General features: G+C 39.2%; 2 protein-coding genes across 4 annotated transcripts in view; both read right to left on the bottom strand.

Annotated features, from left to right (window-relative positions):
• The window catches only part of CDK14 (cyclin-dependent kinase 14), a 506,888-nt gene that overhangs the window by 3,189 nt on the left and 480,124 nt on the right, over positions 1-23,575 (bottom strand). The gene's annotated exons all lie outside the window — the stretch shown is intronic.
• FZD1 (frizzled class receptor 1) overlaps positions 1-23,575 on the bottom strand; it is a 106,112-nt gene that overhangs the window by 64,391 nt on the left and 18,146 nt on the right.

The following is a 23,575-nucleotide window of genomic DNA, read 5'->3' as shown; positions in this document are numbered from 1 at the left end:
TGAACTAGTGCACATTTGAGCTGTTTTCAAAATTTGGCTATCAATATTCATATGCAAGATTTGTTTAAATACCTGTTTTCAATTCTTTTGGGTAAATACTTAGGAATGAATTTGCTGGGCCATGAGGCAATCCTGTATTTAACTTTTTGAGAAACTGGCAAACTGTTTTCCACAGTGGCTGCACCCTTTTTATATTCCCATTGGCAATATACAAATTCTCCAATTTCTCCACACCCTTGCCAACATTTATTACTTTCTTTTTCCCCCCTCTTGATTATAGTGAGTGGGAACTGGTATCTCATCAGTTTTGATTTGTATTTCCTGTGATTATTAATGGTGTTGAGTGCCTTTTCATGTGTTTGTTGGTCATTTGTCTATCTTTGGAGAAATATCTAATTCAAGTCCTTGGTCCGTTTTCAAATTGTTTGTCTTTTTGTCATTAAGTTGTAGGAGTTCTTTAAATATTTGTATTTTGATTTGCAAATATTTACTGCCTTTTAGTGGATTGCCTTTCACTATGTTGATAAACACTATCAACTTTGATGCACAAGAAATTTTAATTTGCATGAAGTCCAATTTACCCATTTTTTTATTTTGTGGCTTATGGTTTTGGTGTCAGATCTAAAAATCCATTGCCAAGTCTAAGATGATAAAGATTTACCACTATGCTTTCTTCTAAGAATTTAGGCCTTACATCTCAGATCTTTAACCAATTTTTAGTTCATTTTGGTATATGGTGTGAAGAAGGGGTAACATTTCATTTATAAGAGTTCTCTGCCCTCAGTGACTGAACCAAATGTAAACAAAAGTCCTTACCTTAAGTTTCTGGGAGAGGTGTGGGGTGGAGAGAGAGGCCTAAGGGTAGATGGATAACACATATAGGGCTTTTGCGACCTTAGTTGTTGTCTCAAATAGTTGCTGCTGTGGGAGAGTTCTCTATGTGGCTCACTTGGCCACCTCTCACCTCTGCCAGGTTGTCCCGAAATGCTTTTATCAAACCACTTCTTAAAAAACTCACCACCTTAGCAGAAATAATTACATGGAAACTACTGCCATAACCCCCATCCCACACTTTGCAAGGAGAGAGTCTTGTTAGAAGCCAGAAAAGTTTCATAATATGAGTGAGACTTGATTTGGGCCTTAGAGATGGAACAGATGTGAACATGTGACAAGGAGAGGTCAGTCATTTATACAGAGGGATCTATCAAAACCAAAGGTTCAGGCTGGGCTGGTGTGGCTCAGTGGTTGAGCACTGACCCATGAACCAGGGGTCACGGGTTCGATTCCCAGTCAGGGCACATGTCTGTGGCTGTGGGCTTGTTCCTCAGTAGGGGCGTGCAGGAAGCAGCTGATCAATAATTCTCTCTCATCATTGATGTTTCTCTCTCTCTTCTCTTTTCCTTTCTATGAAATAAATAAAAACATATTTTAAGAAAGAATGCTTTGCTTTTCAGTATACCTGATTTCATGAAACAATAAACTATACCGTCACCATAGATGGCAAGTTATTATTCTGTTGGGTTGGTATTATACTTTTTTTTAGCCATTGATGGTGTTTGTCCTTGTCTTTGTCCTGATTCTTTAAGTGTAATTTCCAGAAGAATCACATGTACCTAATTAGATAATTATCCTTTAGTAATAGTAACTGGATAATAAATGGTGAACAGTGATTATGGATAAGTCCATGTAGTTAGGTTTGGGGTCAGAGATTTAATGAAAGTATCCAATAATTTAAAAAAAATAAAAGGAAGGGAGGTGCTAATGAGAGCTAGACCCCCATCTCTGTGAGATGACTCTATAGCTCAAATTGTGCCAAGTGCCCTGACTGACATTGTTCACCAGCACATGCGATGTCCTTCTCCCTCCTTGGGCAACATTGGCATCCGTTCCAGTTTTCATGGTAGGTGAGTTTACTGCTAGAAAAATTCTTTAAAACCTAAATGTAATCATACATGTGATGGGTGGTGATGTAGGTGAAAGGAGAGTATATGACATTCATAGGGAAGTAAAATATAGTAATAATGCAAATCCTTCCCTTACATTTAATAGATTATTAAAACAGACTGCACACATAATACAAATGAACAATGAATATAAATTATAAGCTCAGTTATGTGCACAATTCATAGGTATATAAATCATTAGATTAATGGATGCCATTTTTATCTTGCTTTCTGCTTTTACAGTGTTCTTTCTCTAGAAATGAATGTTTTAAACAAGAAATTGGATTTTATTGATAAAATCCTTATTCAGAAATATCTACATAGAGCTCTCAGCTATAAATATTAATTAATTGGATCGCTGGTACCCATAATGCAATTTTGTTCTGACCCATGTGCCCTATGAACTAGATATTTTTTGGATTCAATTTTCTTAAAACCAACTGTCAGCATCATGTGATGGAGGAGATGAAAAATGAAAATGAGCAGTCCCGCTGTGCAGGTGGGTGACCTGTGGGAGAGAGTCTGCCTGGTAGGATTTTTACAGGAACCATCAGACACAGACCAATTGATTAGATCATCTCATACCCGCCACCAACTAGGCTCAAGAGACTAATTAGAGAGAGTACTGCCTGCGCAGGCACCCCATTGACACCTAATTTGCTCAGCCAAAGCCTTTGGGGAAAATGTATTATCTCTGCAGCTGCACTTCATGCATTTCTGATTTGAGGCATAAGCAAGGAGTGCTTCATCACTCTTTTGACCAGACTGAATGTAGAGCCCTTAAGTGCTAAATGCAAGCAAACAGACCCAAATTAAAAATGGGCCAGGCTCTTTCTAATTCCCTTCCTGCTCCCTGTTAAATCTCCATGGGTCTATACAGAGGCACACCCCTACGCACACATGAGGTTTACTCGCTGGCGGGATGACACAGCCCAGGACCCCAGCTCAGGGTGCTTCCGGGTGATCAGATGGTCTCTCCTTCGCTAGCCTATTTGCCACACTAAGGTACTGTGTTTGTTTTATTGTTTTACTTAAATTATTAAAATTTTTTTGATCCTGCTGCATTGCCCCTCCACCAAGTATTTCTTTTTCTATCTGGCCCATTCCCCCTCCCACATCCTAAGCCTTCACTGGAGAGAAGTGATTATTTTGGTTCCAAATTAAAACAATGTAGGTTTTCCTTCCATCTCTCACACTGTGAACAGGATATTTACCAGAATGTATGTGAAACTGAAGGGTAATCCGCTCATTTCTATCTGAGAGACTTCTTTGGAAAGATGCCTAACTGAGAGGGTAGACTTACTGAAATTTGATGGAAAGAAAGCTACCTCATGATAGCAAAGACAGGATAGAATTATAAAATAATGAAGTGCTCGTCCAGAAAACAATGTATGCCATTTGACCAAGTTTAGCTTTTGTCTGTTCCTAACCTAGATTAAAACTAATTTCAACCTTCTTTACTAATATAGAATCCAAATCATTGGTATATCAGGAGGCATTTGGAGAGAGGTATGTAACTAATTACATGCTTTAAAAAAAGGAAACGGAAATGAAAAATCCAGGCAGTATGAAAAAATTAGTGTATCTTTGTGCCAAATCCAGTGGCTATCATGAATGAATTTCCATAAAGCTGGAATTAAAAGAAAAATAAACCATGACCTGCTATGGTGGTATTCTAGAAAGGACCTACTGATTTCATGCCTTTCCACTCACATGTTGGATGAATTATTTTACCCACGTGTTCTGGTAAATTATAGTTCTGCTTTGCAATTTTCACATTTATCTTAATCTTAGTAATTCAGTGAAGATTTTGGGTGATACTTTTAACTGTCTACTTTTTAAAGCAGCATTCAAATCTGGCCTAAATTGGGCAACAGGTAGTCAGAAGAAGCCAGTGGCCATGAGGGTGAATATTTTTCTGAAGGTATATGGAGAGTGACTGTAGGCGAGATGTTTGAAAACAGTTAGGAAATCGGAGACTTAACTAATACATAAAATCATCTATAGAATTTATTCTGTTTTCGTGGAAAACGAAGTTCAGAAAGCTTCCTTTCCCCAAGTACCATATTAATAAAAGTTCACATGAAAAATAACCAAGAAAAATACAACCTTCCAGGCTGTGCTTGTTGGGTTTGATTTTGCTTAAAATACTAAGAAAAACAACCAAACTAATCTTTTGTACCTAATTCATCTTCAAGCAGAGTTGGTTACTGTAGAAAATTAAGTCCACAAATAAGGTTACTAAACCCTACACACCTAGGCAAGTCCAAGTCTCTCTGAAGTAAAAATATCATGTCTATATACAAATACACACACATATGACTTATATTCATTTGCATTTATACAACACATATACTCAATTTTTATACTATAGACTCTATATATGAATGTTGGAGTCAAAATGACAAGTTTTCAACTTCAAAGTGATTTAAAAAAATCTGGGGACAGCTTAATTTCTTTACTTTTTGAGTGAGTTTAATTATGTTTTGATTTGGCTGGAATACAGGTTTTCTTTTAGACCGTCTGAAATCACTGTTTTCCAGTTACTCTGACATTGCATTGAAGCTCCTTGGCGGGTGGCAAGAATGGGATGAAACAGAAGGAGGAAGAAAATTAGCCAAATCTACTTCTGTAACTTATTTCTGATTTATGATAATCATGCTTCTTCCCCCCAGAAGAGAACATATCTTTGAGACCAGCTAGAGAATATTAATTAAAATGAATATAGAGATAGACAGGCTTTTGTTTTAAGCTTAACAGAAGGTCCATCATTCAAAACAGTCCAAATCCTCTAAGTTGAAAGCTGTTTGGTAACATCCATATGGATGCACAATGCACTAATTGCAGCGACTTGGCACTTTTTAAGCTTCATGCCGAAGTGGTGATCTTAATTAAATTTTTTTAGGCAGAGCTATAAGTCTAACATTTCAAAACAAAGCATTTCTCACATGAGAAGACTGACTTAACATATTTCAATAATCATCATTATCAACAGACATTTATTGAAATCTCCATTAAACACCAGACATTTTATGACATGTAATTAGTGGTGGTTGAAAAGAATGCTCTATTTTAATGGTGTGACTATGTATTAAATCAAATTTATGTAAATGTAAAACTGGTCATATTTTAGACACATGTGGACTTAAAGGATGGCAATTCTGGGAGTACGTCCTATCTCAGAGAAGGCCAAGAAAAGTGCAGGGAAAGTACTGATCTAGGTCTTCTAAGAATTATCAAGACAGTTAATCTTCTAAAAAGATCATATATATATATATATATATATATATAAAATCATACACACATACATAAATACACTGGAAGGTTTGAAACAGCTCATGGAAATAGTTTGAATGACAAAGTTAAGACTAGAAAAGCCTTCATCAAACATGGCTTATTCTTTTCAAGGATTTCGTATTTAAAGCTTTATTTGCTTAGCATACCTTTATAATTTGACTGGCTCCCAAGTGAGTATAAGTTAATTAAATAGGATTCTGACACTTTAACCTTCCTGATATATTACAGTTCTACTAAACTGTATGTAAATAAACCAAACACAAAGTCATGTAACCCAGCAGCGTGTGCATTTTTTTAAAACTTAAAACACATACACAAATCTCATAAACACTTCTTAAGTAGTTAGCAGTCAAAGAAACACAAGGGTTCAGGTCTGACTTTAATTAAAAGATCTGAAAGGAGATGTGACTTCATTTTTGGGTGGATTTTTGTTTTTCAAATTAAAACTTGTTTAGCATTATTATACAAAGTGTTGAGGCCCAGCAAGTTTTCATGGTAAGGGTTTTGAATTCAATATATAATGACCTACAATTTGAATCTGTCTTATGAACCATCTTATGCAGCAGACATTTGCAAAGCTAAAGCATGCCTTTCTGTAGGGTAAATTAGATGGCCTATGATTGGTAAGTAGAGAATGGTGTCAGTGTAAACCATAGCCGTGTTGGTTCACGGGAGAGATCTCTTTCCAATGGGAAAGTTTTGAGTCGCCAACGCACAGCAGCCATGCACAGGAGACAAACACATTTGCATGCAAGCTGAAGAGGTGCCTGGAACTGCACATGCTGTCCATTTACCCCACATGCTTCCTTTTGACTTGGTTGGGCCACATGCTCTGTCTTGGGATTAACTGTTTATTGAATAATCCTCCCAGATCCTGGCACATTTTGTCCTGTTATCCAAAGTTCGACATCCCCAACTCTTCCATCTATCTTCTTTCACCTGTAAAGTGTGCTAGTATTTTTGTTAGTGTTTTTAACTGCTTTTGTGAGTGCTTTGTGCTGGAGACTCAAGGTTTGTGTCCTCCCAAATTCATAGGTTGAAATCTACTCCCCCATGTGATCATATTTCAAGGTGGAGCCTTTGGGAGGAGATTAGGTCATGAGAGCAGAGACCACATGAATGGGATTAGTACTTTTATAAAAGAGATCCCAGCAAGAAGGGGAAGAGGCTCCTCACCCCTTCTTGAATCTGCCAGGGCCTTGTTCTTGGACTTCCCAGCCTCCAGACTGTGAGAAATACATTTCTGCTGTTTATAAGCTGCCCAATGTATAATGTTCTGTTACAGCAGCCCCAACAGACCAAGTTGAATACATTTTAATTGGTCTGCCCTTCATTCTATTTTTTTTTTTTTACCATAATCCATACAGTAGTTACTGTGGGATTTTGCTAAACACAGGTAGGAACACAAATATCATATCATAGCAGAAATGTTTATTCTTATGGGACACAGTCTGATACTGTCACATAGTGACACATTGTGGACACCACCATACATGTCATAGCACATCATTTCTAATAGGAAATATCTGCTGCCAGCAAGAAGGGTTCAACAGGCCATGCTGAGGGCTGCCAACACCAGAGAGCCAGCTAAGCTCCCCACCAACTCTTGCCCATGTAGCTGCATTACAGTGTGAACAATGCCAATGAAAAATTCTCAACAAATGATAAATCACTGAGTACTGACTCATGGAAGCTAAGCCTTTATCTACATGTAAGGTCATGTGATATGCACTCTCCACAAAATTAATTGGTTATTTTACAGTATTTTGATACTGATTATCCTACTATAACAACTTGCTTAATACCCAAGATGAGCTCTAATAGATATAATCAGGGAACATGTGTTTCATTAGGAGAAATAAATACTTGCATTGTGTGCTCTGGTAGCATTTTCTCCTATCCATTCATTCTCTCATTTAATGAAAAGTGCCTGAAAAACAGGACCATGGCCTTAAAAAGAGAAGATATTTTATAAACTGCCGTTTAGAAGGTTCTCATCCTTTTAGCCACTGGTTCTATGTCTCCTGGCATGCCGGCAGCCAGCCGTATGCGCCAGGTCTAACTGCCCACAGCACTCACTACAGGAGCCACCACCTTTGCAGGAACCAGGGAGACCATCTCTCCCAGTTTTTGGACGGAGGGGATTTCCAGGATGTGGAACTTTCACTTTTGAAACTGGGGAAAACCAGAATGAGTTGGTCACCCTCACAGAAACAACAGGGTTGATATGTTGTCATTTCCAAGTTTATGATAAAAACTTGGCGAGCCTGGCACTTTACCACACAAACTAAAACACACTGACATTCCAATCTTGAAATGTGCGTCACCGAAGTATTACAAATGCCAAGCACTGAGAATGGCAAAGGATTTGCTGGCCAGAAAATGGGAACTGAGCTCACAGCCTTCTCTCCTCTCAAGCCTTCCAGGGGTATTTTCACTTATCTCCTTGCCTCTGTATTTTAGATTTTCCTCTGGACGTTTTTCATTGAAACTGTGGTGGATCCCATTCTTCTCTAATGAGGCTGCTGAATTCAAAACCATCAGCTTGTTCTTCACTACAATTCTCAGTTGCACCGTCATTAAATCTGTCTATTTAAATTCACACCTGTGGCATGGAGGAGATGGCTAAGGCCACCCCTCTCCAATGACAAGAAGTGTAAATACTGCCTTGAATCTCCGTGGCAAATGATCCCCCAACCTAATGAACAGCGGCAGAGCCAACCCAACAAATGGCCTGCTTATTATAATTCAGAAAACATTTACTGAGCATCTATTTTTTTCTGTAAAGAATAGCATTTAGGGTGAAAGGGAAGAATAATACAAGGACTGTTAAAGCAAAATCCCACTGGTGCCTGGAGCTGGCTTGCACTGGCTCACAAGTGTCAAATTTTACAATTTTCAGGAATTTTGCAAGCCAGTTGTTAAACACAGCCACCCTTGAAATTAGCAATGGGAGGAGGCGTTATACCATGAGCTGCAAGGCAAGGATGACCAATCAGGGCTTCTCTGCTTTCTTTCTGGAGAGCTGGATGTTCAATATTTATCAACACACCACTGCTGTCCTTAGGAGCCTCAAGAGTTTGGAAGGGGATGCTGGCCTATACGTCAAAATGGAAAATGGAAGTGTTATCCTAGAGGTACCAATGCAGTGAGGAAGAAATGGCCTTTGAAAGATAAATAAAAGTTTAATGTGTAGAAAGGGAGGAAGGAGGGCAAAGGGGCAGGCACATAATTGGATAGGGTAGGGAGGGTGGTGGAGCAGAGCGCCTTCCGTGCGATTATGAGTTTGGGTTTTATCTGTGTGTAGTGAGGAGGTCTTACTCAGAGGCTGTTGAGAGGGGAGTCCCCAGGTGCTAATCCAAGGGCAGCCACCTACTCTTTACAAAGATGAAGGCTCAGCTCCTTCTGTGAAGTCTGTAGGTGATGAGTTGTCTTCTTCAGGATGCTATTGAATTAGATAATGCTACGGTTCTTCAAACAACTGCCAAGATTGCTCACAATGCACCAGGTTTGTAACACTTATCATTGAAAGGTTTTTTTCTGCCTGTGAGAAATAGACAGCGTGTCCTGGGCTCTCCATGACATAGAAACTAAACTTCTTCCCAAGGTGTGCAATTTTCAAACTGTAGCCCGTGGGGGAAAATGGGACATTTGCCTGCACCAGAAAGATTCCTTAGATAACCAATAGTTTGTTCGTGTGTGTCTTTATACTTGTCTATGCATTTAAAAGGCAAAGGAAAAAAAATATGCACTAACTCCTAGCTTTACTCCTTACACTGCTGTCCTTTATAACTGAAACATGATTTACTGTTTTTGATTAGCACGCAACCTCAGACAGCCTTTAAACTGCAGCCTTCGGAGTTATGAAATACTGTCAAATCTTTTAGAAGGCAACTGCAATGAATTAGAAAACGTCATCGCTACACTCTTGTCTTGATTCACTGTGGTTTGCACGAGGTGGACTAGGAGTTTCAGCTCATTAAAGATGTGAAGCCTGTAATGTCTAATGAATAAGACAGTCACATCAACATAATTGGTTTCCTCCTGGTATAAAACGATTAAAGTGCCAACAGCTCAGTGGTTTTGTGGCAGAGCAAAGAACAGTGGTTGCAGGCCTGGGGTCAATCACTTCCATTGGCAACAGAGCTGGAGAAAGCAGCCACGGTAGTCAGCATATACCAGGCTCCTGGGATTAAGCGATGCTTCATGCTTTTTAGTGTCCACTGTGGCCAACTGCAACAAAAGCACCATGGGAATTATGGGCACTGAAATCTTATTGTGAGAGGCAGAGCAATCCCCTTTCGCCTTGCGCCACACCAGAACCCACACACAATGTGGTGAGCCAGGAATGTGACATCCTCTCTCCCACACCTGTGAATGGGAGCACATCCCAGAAAGCTCTTATTTCCTCTTCACCCAGATGCTAAAGAACAAAGTCATGTCTCGTCTGGGTTATGCTGTTTGCTTTCCAGTCTGTTGGCATTAAAATTGCATCCTAAGCACCCAACATGTCCCATGATGCTCTGTTAAGTTCTTTTCAAAAGTTGTGACTTTGAACTTGGGGGTCATTTGGAAAAAAAAAACCCAACACAGATCTAGTGACTTAGTTGCTTACGTTATGAGTGTGTGTGTGTGTGTGTGTGTGTGTGTGTGACCAGAGTTCCACTTTAAACATAACTAAATAGAATGTATATTGCATGAAGTATACAAATATGAAACAAACAAGCAAAACAAAATAGCCCAATCAGCTCCAATAAGCTGTTTTGGATTCTTAGATTTAGTGGCTCTGCATGAGATGTTATGAACAATAAGCCAGAGCCTGAGATGCTGAAGTAGAAAGGCTCTTTGTTTTCTAATTACTAAGTTTTTTAGTGTTAAGGTTTATATCATTCTCATAATCAATTATTGAGTACCTTGGTCCAGTCAGGTTATACAACTGCTTGTGCTTGGATTAATATGGTGAAGTTAAATCTCGTCTCTCTCAGTCCTTCCTTATTAGGAAAAAAATCTAACAGGTTAATTTTTAGGGACTGACGTACGTCTGGTAAAATGTAAAGAACAGAGCAAATCTTTTTTTAGCTCCATGGGATATAGTATGCTTAAGACTGCCAACATACTAGAGATGGGCGATTCAGATAAGATAAGACCTATCTGAAGCAGATAGGGCAGAAGGGAATTACTAAGATTAATGGTGTGAAATCAAGCAAAGAAATATTTAGAGGGACTAGAAAGCAATGGATGGCAAGGAGACCTTTATGGTGGAACAACCTCCAAATGAAACTGTGCAAACAATACCCAATCTGGAAAACATATGCAGTCATGGTCACCGCCTGGAGTAAGTAATATTACAGTACAGTAATATTACAGCAGTCCCTCTTGACCATAAGTTCTTTGCACTTGAAATTCGAATACAGTCCCTGACTATTAATGGTTCAACTTGTGATTTTTTTTGAATTTACAATGGTGTGAAAGCCACACACATTCAGTAGAAACTGTACTTTGAACTTTGATCTTTTCCAGGCTAGCACTACTTGGATTCATACTTTCTCGTGATGCTGGGTGGCAGCAGCAGTCAGATGATTTTGCCCAACTGAAGGCCAATGTCAGTATTCTAAGCATGTTTAAGGTAGACTAGGCCAAGCTATGATATTCAGTAGACTAGGTGTATTAAATGCAGTTTTAACTTATGATATTTTCAAAGTATGAGGGGTTTATCGAGATGTAGCCCCATCATAAATCAAGGAGCATCTGTATATGTAGATTTTTTCCTATGCGCTAAAGAATTGCCTCTGAATTGACTCAATATATTAAGTTATAAAACCAACTTCCATTCACTACTTTTGACACTGTTCTGTATGCTGTGACAGATACAGTTGTACATACTTTAAATGTTATGATAATATATCCATCCCCCCAACATTTTATTAAAATTTTCAAATATATATGAAAACAAAAAAATTATCCAGTAAACATTCATATACCCACTACATAGATTCCTCAATTAACATTTTGAAATGTTTGCTTTGTAACATGTCTATTCATCTGCCTATCTTTCCATCCATCCATTAATTCATCCTATTATCTTGAGACATTTCAAAATAAATTGCAGAAATGAGCACACTTAATCCCTAAACATACATATCACTAATTAGAGGCTAATGTAGATTTATGTTTTTAGGTAAACTTTACTTAGACTAAAGTGCACAAATTTTAAGTGCATCATTTTATGAGTTTTTAATAGTATCATGGAGAAATTTTACATTGCTATGTAATAGGAGAGATCAGTTTTAATTCAGAATCTGAAAATATTTTTCTGACCAAAAAAAAATCATTCCCTTTTCCTACTCTTACCAATTCCTCAGTGGGCAAAACACTGGTAAATACAACTACCAATGAAAAAACAGGCACAGAGCACTCAGACTGTGATCATTCTTAACTATTTTTGAGTAACTGCTAAACTTGAGAATCGGATGAACCAAGGAATCCTCTCCAGAACACTGCATGTATACAACTACAAGCAGATTTTTTTTCATACAATTTCAGTGGGATAACAGACCTTCTGAATCCCATGAATAGACCCATAGACCCAGGTCAAGAACCTCAGGATTAGCATGTCAGGTGCTGAAGCATCAAGCAGTATTTCCACCATCCAGCCATAATTTTAGAGCATATTGCAGAGAAAAGACCTCCCATGGAAGTATTTAAAGGTAATTCCTTTCTAACAAGCAGCACAATCTAAAAACTCTCCTGCTAAGGAGGGAAAAGGCTTACGGGATTTCCCACACCCTCCCTCAGTGATAAACATACAACCAGCCAACCAAGACAAAACCCCAAAAAACCCAAATCTCATCTAGTCTATACACCATGTTTCCCTCAAGAGAGGTGGGATCTGGATCATCCTATCTGATGAAGGCAACTGACAAGAGGAGCAGCATAAATGGGTGCTGTGGATCCCTAGACAGGGATCTAAGTGGTTGATCTCAGAGTATGAGGAGCTGACCAAATATTATTTTCCCCAAACACGATCCTTTACTCTTCCCTCCTTTCCTTCTCTATTAGAGTCATCAGCGATGTACACACATTTTTGCAGGATAAAGGATAAATGGAAACTAATTCCATAGTACCCATTCTTATTAATTATATTAAATACCATTCATAAACACTTTATTTCATGTGCTTTGTTATTTTATTGTTGTGAATAAAACAATTATTATGAGGGCTTCACGTAGCTTTGCCAATGACCCTGAACCCTTGTTTTCCCTTTTGAGATAAAAACAGTATCAGCCAAGAGTTTTCGATTGTTTTTAATATGCCCACCCACATTTACCATGTCAGGTATCCTTTCTGAGGCAGGCATTTTATTTTATGGTTGAGAAAGCTGAAACAATTAGTGAAGTACTTCCATTTCTATTCTCTGAACAAAGCTTCGTTTCTCTTATCATTAACAGTGTTTCTTCCTATCATCAGAAGACCAAGTCATGGTCTTCTGTGTCTGCTCTCCATGGATTGATCTGGCTTCTATGGTCTTACTTTGGTTCTGTCTTTTCAGAGTGGTGTTGTACCAGAACTCGGCCTGTTAGCTTGGCATTCTGATGATTCTGTTCATTTTCATCTCCTTGGTTAAATCTTATTTACATGTATAACCTGTTCATCCCAGGCACAAGAATTGCTTGTGCCTTCGTTGCTAGGGGACAGCTACATCTGGTTACATGGTGTATCTCTGTGACCTGGCTTGATAGCACCGAGATCCCAAGGACTGCAAATCTTCAGGAGCCAGTTAAGAAGGGAAAAAGAAAATGTAAAGTCAGGGATGAATCATGATTCCTCAGTCTTATTCCAATCAGCACAAGGTTGTCATAGCAACCACGCTGAACTGTCCCTCTACCTTGCTCCTTCCACTGATCTGCCTGCAGTTTTGGGTGCTGAAGGGAATTTGCACAGAATTGCTGCAGTTCTGATTCACATAATTTTATTCTTATACACCTTAATTTTAAACCATTTCTTCTCTTGAGCAATAATTAAAGAAACTAAGAGTTGCAAAATCAAAATATACATGTGTTTTGACCAGTTTCCACCTGATCAAATGCAACAAGACCGCTCCTCATTTGCCCTTCTCGAGGCTTCATATTTCCACTTCCCTGATTTGCCTTTCCCTCAGCACACTGACACACATATACACACCTACACCATTTGAATGTCAGTCGATATTTTCGAAGAAATATTCTGAAGAGAAATTCTGAACCTATAGATATAAGATTCTAAGCATCTTGTAGACTTGTAATCCTACAATTAAACCAAAGTAGCAGAAGTTTAAGGAAAAACTGGACTTGGCATAATGAAACCTACACTTTTTTTATTTGACATGCCTTCCTTTTAAATACGAAGGGAGGTTCATGTCCTTACATTTAAGCACCGTGCAAACAGGATGCTCTTTAGAGGTTCTGAGGGAATAGAGCAGCGGTTCTCAACCTGTGGGTCAGACCCCTTTGGTGGTCGAACGACCCTTTCACAGGGGTCGCCTAAGACCATCCTGCATATCAGATATTTACATTAGGATTCATAACAGTAGCAACATTACAGTTATGAAGTAGCAACAAAAATAATTTTATGGTTGGGTCACACCATGAGGAACTGTATTTAAAGGGCCAGAAGGTTGAGAACCACGGGAATAGAGGGATGGAAAACCCTGCCATGATTGTTTTGTGGCTGGTGAAGTGCAATGGCCATGGTGTTGCCAACCCTGGATCAGTAAGTGATGTTCTACAGCAAAGGAGCACCAGGCTGTGCACAGGCCCAAACGAAAACACAAATGCTGACAGAGAGCCAGGCACCAGGGGCACTACCAGCAGCTGAGCACAAAGACTGGGTCAAGTGGCTTTGAGGTCCTTTGTGTGGGGTAAGTATCCAACATCTGATGGTGCACACAGGATACTGAGGAAGCGTCTACCTAGGCTGTGGTCTGCAACCCTCTTCAGAGCTAGAAGGTGGGGTTTGGTTTCTAGTCGCACGTGGGACTCAGCTGTTTCACTTTAACACCCTCCCTTCCTTCACTTCCTTTTCTTATTGAAGTTCTCAATCTACGTTCCTTTCCATGCCTGACACCCAACCTGGCTCCCATTTTTGTCCCCCTAGACTTGTTTTCCTCCTTTGGAAATCTTTCTTGAATATCTCTGGGATCAAAGCAAACAAGGAATGACTTTTCACCCTGCGCTGAAAATGCTCTACACGACCTCTCGTGTTCTCCAACATTTCCATGGTGGTCATTCTACTCTTCACTCATTTCCAGCTCTCTGCTTCCTGGACCTCGGATGGAATGTCCTTCCCACCTTCCTCAGAAGTTAGGATGGCCATTCGAGCTGCTCTGACCAATCAAATGTGCACTTTCATGTGACTGCTTTAGGGGCCAGGACTCATCCTGCTGTGTCCCTGCCCCCTGCCAAGGTGACTGAGGAAGCATGTGTGGAGATGCAGCCTGTTAACCCGTGTCACCGAGCAGAGCCCCCCAGTAACTCACAATGGATATAAAGTGTGAGCAAGAAATAAATATTTGTTGCATTAAAGCCATAACGAACAAAACCCAGGCTATCCTGAGTGATATAATGCCGATCATGTCTAATTTGAATCAGAGGTACTTGCATAAAAACTGTAACTTACCTACTCTTCAAAGTACTCCTAGTGGGGTAGTTGGTCTTGCCATTCTTTATTCCAATAAGGAAAACGAGGGATGGAGAGTACACGTAAGTAAAATTCAAGTAATGATAATGCTTGAAATATAAGCATGAAATGTCAGGTATGTCCAAAAGGATCTGGAAAGATATATGCCAGCTGCTAACAGTGGTTGCCTTTGGGAAGGAGATCAAGATTTTCTGCAGAGTGGAAACTTCCAAGTTTTATTAGCTAGTCTTATGTGTTATTTGGATACTTTCCAATAAGAATGTATTGGTTAATTATTTGTGTAATTAACACACACACACACACACACACACACACACACACACTGTGATATATAACTGCTGACTCCATAACTGTGGCTTGGTGAGATACTAATAATTGATAATTGCAATGAAAAACTAGACCTGCTTGTCACTGGGGTTAATCAGAATTGTTTAAAGCTTTGCTAAATATCCTTATGTTTAAGAGAAAATTGTTCAGAAAATGAAGGAAGAAGTAAAATATGTTTCATGTTGTGCATTGTATATTCAAATAGAATTATTTTGTGATTTTTTTTGGTAATGATATCTATTCAAGGCACTAGTGATAAATTGAAATGATAAAGAGATATGATATCAAATTAGAAAGTAATGATAAAAATGAAGATGATTATGACAATGACATATTGAGAAGTAAAATATTAGAGGAATATGTACTAATGGAAAGTGGTTGTATTTAGTGAGGTTATGGGCTATATTTTCTTCATACTATGTAATTATTTTTGAATTAGTGTATTGAATATGTTATTCCTGTAATCAGAAAAAGGTTAAGTATCTAAATGTTAAAAAATGTCTTAAAAGTGTAAGCTCTGGGGACAAATATCACTAAAAGCTATAGCTGGGGAAGGTGGTGGAACTGAGCTGAAGGATGGGTAGAATTGGATAAGGAAATGGCAAGAGCTTTTTAATTAGTTTTTATATTTCAAGCACCATCGGTTACTTTTGCTGGGCTCTGAGGGTGGAGATGTATTTGTCTATTTACTACTGAGTCCCCAGGGTCTGTTGTGTGGGATATAGAAAGTGCTCAGTAAACAATAACTGAATCCATAAAAGAATATTTGTTTCTAGAAACCTTTTCCTAAAATACATATGAGAACTGGGGCTACCATTTGCAACATATATGTGCATTTATGCAAATTAGAAGATGTGCCCTTCTCCTAGGTTGATGTCCCCTTCTCCTAGAACTTGTGGCTGGGGAGAATCAGTCATTTGTTCACCCATGACTTGTTCCAACCCTGCTGCCTGGCCAACCTCCTTTCTGATGGCCACACCCCCAAATGCATACAGGATCAAGTCCATGCTCCCAGGGCTGGCAATCCATGCTCTTCTCAACCTGACCTCAACTTTCCTGTCCTATCATACCATTTCCAGCACCTAGTCTATGCTTCAGCCTTAGTAAGACTATGCTTTCATGTGCTGGCTCCCACTACTGCCTTCATTCCACCAACTCCATGCTTTTAAGCCAAATACCCATTACCCATTTAATAAAGACAAGCCCTTCACATTCTAATATTGCTCTCAAGGATTGTCCAGGACCCCCCCCCCCGTCCCCTTCAGACTCCCCTCCCATCTGACTCTTGATTCCTTCCTCATTTGAAGTTCTATCCCTGTTCATGGGATTCAAATTTGGATTTTAATGCTAGGTAGGCACACCAGCTATTGGCTCTCAGCTTTCCCTTCCGTTGGTCTGGCCTTGGCCCTATTTTGATATTTCCCTGGCCCTTCTGGATGAAATCATCAGCCTGCCTCCGCAGGTGGCACCAGCAGTCACATTCTTCTCTGAACTTACCCAGTGCATCGTACAAACCTTTATAAAACTTGGATCATATCATATTATACTGAGTCCTTACATATTTCTTACATTAGACTTTTAGAGCTTTTAATGGATGGAACCATATCTTATTCTGAGGTGCTTAGCAATGTGCCTGGCATATAGCAGGTGTCCGATGAATCTGTATGGAGAAAAGGAAGAAATAAGACATGGACACAGAATCTGGCTGAGTAGAGAAAGTGGAACTTCAGTAGATTCTAGTAGGATGGAGTCACAGTGTAAAAGGCCTTGATATTCAAACAGAAGAGACTAGACTCATAGTGGAAAAAATAAGGGGTCACTTAAGATCTCTAAGAAGGGCAATGATGTGATGCAAGCAGCATTTTGGAAGACTTATTATGTGTCATCATTCAGGGTAGAGGGGAATAAGCGAGAGCCTGTGGTTAGAACAAACAAATAAATGTTTGTTGTCTGATTGGTTGAGCCTAAAGAAACTCATACAAAAACACAGGTATGAGGTGAGAGAACGAAGAAGGGGGAAGAAATTCAAGAAACTGTTCAAAGCAAAGATGGCAGGTCTTGGCCCTGGCAATTGCTCAATTGGTTAGAGCATCGTCCGTCCCAATGCCAAGGTTGCATGTTTGATCCCTGGTTAGGGCACATGTAAGAATTAATCAAGGAATGCATATATTAGAAAGAAATCGATATTTCTCTCTCCCTCCCCTTTCCTCCCTAAATAAAAGTAAGTAAGTAAGTAAATAAATAAATAAAAAGATGGGCAGATCTTGGGGGCTGATAGTAATGCAGATGAAAGGAGACTTACAGCTACTGTAGGACCAAGATGCCGAGAAAAACTGAGAGGGGTAGCTGACTTGTAGGGGTAGGAGAACCCAGCTTTGACTACAATGAGTTGCAGTGGCTGGTCTGTGAGCACACATGTGCTTATGTGACTGTGTAGTAAGGCACGTCTGTGAGTTAAATCCTGTGAGAAGACTCCTTTCCACGGTGCACTACTCCTGCCCCGGGTTTAGTTTTCAGCCAACAAAAACAAAATTACTCATAAAATTAATGGAAACAATCTGCTTTTGAATCATATATCCTGTAGCTTGATTAGATCCGTTAGAGTGAACTAAGCCTTAGAGGTTAGCAGTGAATCTCAGAGCTGGTGTTTACTTGTCGTGTGTAAGCAGATATGCCCTGGAAAGCTACACTTCAACTGGGCTAATGAACGCACGCTTTCCCTCGCTGGTGCAAAATTTATTCCTCAACGTTGTCAAAGACATAGGAGCTGGTAAAATGTTAAGAAAAACTGAATCTCTGGGCAATCTCTCGATGTAAAGTTAGGTTTTCTAATACAAATTTTAATATTTGTACAGGTTTTTTGTTTGTTTTGTTTTCTTAAAGTGCTTTCCATCTACATTTTTCCTCCCTTTTGGTCTCTCGAATTCTCCTAAAAGGCATGGCAGGTGGTGCAATCCCCACTGATATAAACTGAAACATTAAGGGACTAGCCAGGTGATGGAGCTTGTAAGGGCTGGAGCCAGGTTTCACTATGGGACAAAGTTATCTCCACTCCACTAACCTCTGCCCTCCTAAACCCCTGAGTACAAAAGCATGAACATATGTTTTAGCAACGGAAATAGATGAGAGCAATCTAGGAAGAGGCTGCAGATAACGGGCCACTAGGGCAGTATGCATAGACCCTAACTGGTCCTCCTTCAGGCACTCAGTCCTGTAGACTGTGCATGGCCAAGGCCACAGGGGATGGTCCATTCCCATCTCCAATCCCTTCTGGCTTCCCAGCAAGATTGGAATGTGTTGCCCCTAAACACAGACCTGAATCTGGGTTGATGTGAGTGAGCGATGGATGCTTGGCCTTCCCTACAGGTAGGATTACCTATGCTCTGACCTCCAAAAATGATCTTAAGAGAAGTGGGTTCTCTTGTTTATCTTTGTAGTCTATTCTCTAGTTCACAGCCTGTAGCCTCATACCAAATCAAGAATCATCCCCAGGCCCAGTGATAACAGCTTCATTACCAAAGGGATCCTCTCATTTTAGAAGTTACAAATGAGCAAACAAGCAGTTAAACTCATCTATAATTCTACTTGATCAAGAGAGAAACATCCTTTATAATAAAAGGGCAATATGCAAATTGACCCTAACAGTGGAACAACCGGTCACTATGATGTGCACTGACCACCAGGGGGCAGCCGGTGGGATGATCAATAAGGGGGCTCCGTGATTGCCCCAAAGAGGGAGGCCCAGGCCACCTTCTGCGGGCTATCAATTGGGGGGCTCCGCAGAACTGGCATACCGGGGGTGTGTGGTGACGAATGTGGGCAGCATCAGGCCAAGGCAGGTGTGGGCGGGGGGTGGGGCCACAGGGCTGTGAGGTAGCTGGGGCTGCAAGGGCCCCAGCGGCTGGGACTCCAAAGGCCTACCATTACACGAATTTCATGCATCAGGCCTCTAGTTGTTAATATTTAACTTATACTTTTCTGTCTTCTTTCTATGTATATATATGAGTATGTTTCAGTTAGTGAAATGGGATTGTACTATACATAGCTGTTTTGCAATCTGCTTCTTTCACTTAGTAATAGGCATAGAGCATACTTAAATATGTCATTAAGTATTAACAACTATTTAATAATTGCAACATAAACTGCATTATTATTTAAACTCCTCATCACAACAAAAAGTAAACTCCTTGAAGGCAGGAGTGATGTGAATTTGGAATGCATTTTGCATTCCAGGCATCTAGCAGAGCATCTTTCATGATAAATGTTGATGAAGTTTGCTCAAGGGGCATGTCTGATGGAGTTAATCATGTGGTTGTGCTTTGGCAGCTCAGCTGACAAGGGGAATCTGAAGATTGTGGATCCTATTACATACTTAAGCCAACATCCATCAGCTCCTGGTATTTGAGTGCACTAAAAAAACCCACGGCTAGAGAGCTGTATATTTAATGACAATGTTGGATGTCACTGATTTCTCCACTATGTAGTTGCAACTCCAAATAAGAACACTGAACTCTTGCCCCAGTTTCTTTCGTGCTAGATCAGCAGCGAGGACAGGAATTAATAAAGTTGGGGAGAGAAGTCATGTGCTTACATAAGAAATCCAGTAAATTTTATACCCACTGGAGATCAGAAAGGGCCTTTGGCTTAGGCCCAACTACCGAGATTTGCAGAAGTCCTGTGTCCGGGGTGACCACTGATTAGTCTTTGGATAATGTAAGTTGTTTGCGTAGCTAGGAGGAAAGTAATTTTGCCTACTTATCCATTTATAACACTAAAATTAATGTTAACAACAACACTTTTTAAGGTATAAGGGATAAATATTCTATACATTTACTTGGCATTTCTAGGATTGAAATCTGATCACTTTAATAACCATCAACCTTTTTTGTTTGACTACTTCATAAATATTTCAGTTAAACTATGTGCTCTGTGCATTTTAAAGTTGAAATAGGACACTTTTATCATAAATTTAAATAGTAGCAAAGGATGTAATGTTTGGCTTACTGAAAATATTGACATTTTAAAATAAAGATTTTATGATTCTTTAAAATGGGCTCAGTGGAATATAAGTATATTTGATCTACCATCCCCCTTTTGAAAAAGTGCATGCATACATTATTCTTTAACCGTGGGATATTTTACAACATACATTTTCTTCTTCCTTTACGTACTATTTCCATAATAATATTTTATTCTAATTTATAATAATAAAGTATAATATGCTAATTAGACCAGACAGCAAATGGCCTTCCAGAAGTCCTTCTGGACAACCTTCCGGACGAAGCGGGGCTGCGAGGGCCAAGGCAAGCTGCCATAGCTGCGAGAGCTGAGCCCCTTGCACAAATTTCGTGCATCGGGCTTCTAGTATAACAATATTCTTATCCTAGAATGGCTTTATTTATCACTCTATAACACACCATAGCATAAATATACACAGGAACTTAATTCAGAAAATTTCCCAAGGCAAATTGATCAAAGTGATAAAATATTACAAAATTGAAAGTAATTATTAAACATAAAATGAAATTTCTGTTGAAAATGCTTTTCTGAATGAGGTAGATGAGGGTGGCCTCTCTTCTCTCCAAAATAATCAATGAATCTTTGGGAGAACAGTGTTTATTACCAGAATAAGACTGGATGCTTTGATTAGAGGAGGCTTTCTGGGCACTCACAAGGGGATCCATTCCTTTGTTTGTAACCTGGAGGTTTGTAAAGCCCAAGACAATTTTACAAGGTTAGGTTGGGATGGATGCAAGGATGCTTTCTATGGTAAAAGGGGAAAGGGCCATTGGGGAAGGACAGCAGCTGGTCTGGGTTTAGAGTGGTACATTCATCCTAGTTTGAAAACTGCAGGAGTAAGATGTAATCCATGCTTCCTAGGCATTCATAATTAGATGGAAGACACACATAAATCAACAAAAATGTTTAGCACCCCAAGCATTTCCAGGGCCAGAGCACTAAGTGGGTTTGGAGGAATAGGTGGCGGTTTCAGTAGAAAGACCAATCAGGCCAGATTACGTAGGGCTCAGTAGTTTTTACTCCACCCACTAGCCAATGGAACCCACTGGAACATTTCTGAGCAAGGAGCACCTGATCAGATTGGTGTTTTGGAAGGCAAACTCCCTTAGCATGAGAAAATGGATGCAGGTGAGGGACAGCGGCAGGAGTAATGGGGCAGAGAAACAATTTAGGAAGATGAGGGACAAAGAGGGCCTCGACAAACTTAGAAGACAAAGGGGAGTGTAGAAGAGAAAATGGATTTTGAGATAAAGTTTAGCAGGGATTGACAAGTCTTGGTGGCGCACTCAGTGTCTGGGTCAGTTTGGGAAATTGTATTGATGGTGATATAATTCATGGATAGGAATGGGAACGCAGAATCTTCCACTGACGGCAGCTCTCACGGGCTCTCTCATGTTTGTTTCTGCACCACTTACCACATATTACTGAATAATCAATTTATCAGTGTAGCCCTAGCTAGTTTTTCTCAGTGGATAGCACATTGGCCTGCAGACTGAAGGGTCCTGTTCAATTCTGGTCAAGGGCACATGCCAGGTTTCGGGCTCAATCCCCAGTAGGGGGCATGCAGGAGACAGCCAATCAATGATTCTCATTATTGATGTTCCTATCTCTCTCTCCCTCTCCCTTCCTCTCTGAAATCAATAAAAATTTATTTAAATAAATAAATAAATATAAATTTATTAGTGTATTTGGCCTCATTGACTCCAAGTTCAATAACAAGATGGTAACTCTAGACATAATTTAAATATTGTTTTATGATAAAGTTTGTGGACTGCACATAACTGACCCTTAATAAAAAAACAATCTAAATTCTAATCCAATTGTTGAAAATACTAGTAAGCATTTTTTAAAAACAAAATGTATTTTAAAGATTAAATATATTATCCAATCAGAAATGCAGTACTCATGGATTTAAAATATTATTCAGTACATACCAAGACAGTTAATTCCATGTGTCATTGTTTACCCATGTTAAAAGAAACTACGAAGTAGCATTTTAAAAAAGATTTATTTAAAAATTTATTCCATTTATTCAAAAAAGCATCTTTTAGCTCATATAAGAACACTAGCTATGGTAGTCATGAAAATAAAGTCTGCTTCAGTTGGAAAACCATATTTATAAAAAAGAGTTCTAGAGATGGATGGTTGAATATAATACCACTGAACTGCTGAAACCGGTTTGGCTCAGTGGATAGAGCGTCGGCCTGCGGACTGAAAGGTCCCAGGTTCGATTCCGGTCAGGGGCATGTACCTTGGTTGCGGGCACATCCCCAGTGGGGAGTGTGCAGGAGGCAGCTGGTTGATGTTTCTCTCTCATCGATGTTTCTAACTCTCTATCTCTCTCCTTTCCTCTCTGTAAAAACTCAATAAAATATATTAAAAAAAATAATACCATTGAACTGTACACTTAAAATTAGTCAAGATAAACTTTATATTACATGTATTTTACCACAGTAAAGAAATTGGGTTGGAAACCCAGAAATTTAAAAAGAAGTTTTTATAAAAATTATTTGGTTATAATATAATCACTTAAAATCATGTTTCCCTGTGTAGTGGGTATATTCTTCATTATAAAAAATGAAATAAAAGCAAACTAAACTTACTTTTAACGAATCAGTTTTCACTGAAGTCAAATGATTTAGTTGTATGTCTCCACTTAACAACTGTCTTCCTATGTGGACAGTACCACATTTCCTAATATTGTGGTTTTTAAACAACTTTAAATATTATTTTAACATTAAAAACCCTGCAACGTTAGAATGCACATTGTCTAGTACACGCACATTAATTTCTGCCGTTTTCAGAACTAAAGGATAGATTCTGACACAGTGGAATCTTTCATGATGCTGAAACAATAAACTACTTAAAAGCAAAGATTTTTCTCTGCATATAGAATTAATACATAAGTATGTATGTACTTATTTTTAAATTTTTATCGTTGAAAGTATTACATATGTCCTCCTTTCCCCCCACTTATTGACCCTCTTCTAGCCATAAGTACGTATTTTTAAAAGAGCACCAAATCCAGTATTTGGGTGAGAAAGATGCTAGCATTTCCCATTATTTTTAGGCTCATGATGAAGTTTGAGCTCCAGTCCCCTCCCTCTCTGTGAATGCACAGGGAACAAGTTATCATAGAATCACGATTTGACCTCTGAGGAACAGCTCATGTCATTGCAGAGCAAAAGTGCTGGCGAAACATTTATCTAGATGAAAGGCCTCAGCAGTTAACCTGCTCAGCAGAGGCAATGCAACCAGGCAACAGGATAATGACCTCTATCCAAATGTGGAAGGGACATCAATTTAATACCCTG

The sequence above is a fragment of the Myotis davidii genome, unplaced genomic scaffold (genome assembly GCF_000327345.1).
Source record: "Myotis davidii unplaced genomic scaffold, ASM32734v1 scaffold187, whole genome shotgun sequence".
Taxonomy (NCBI): domain Eukaryota; kingdom Metazoa; phylum Chordata; class Mammalia; order Chiroptera; family Vespertilionidae; genus Myotis; species Myotis davidii.
This window is presented reverse-complemented; position numbering and strand designations above follow the sequence as displayed.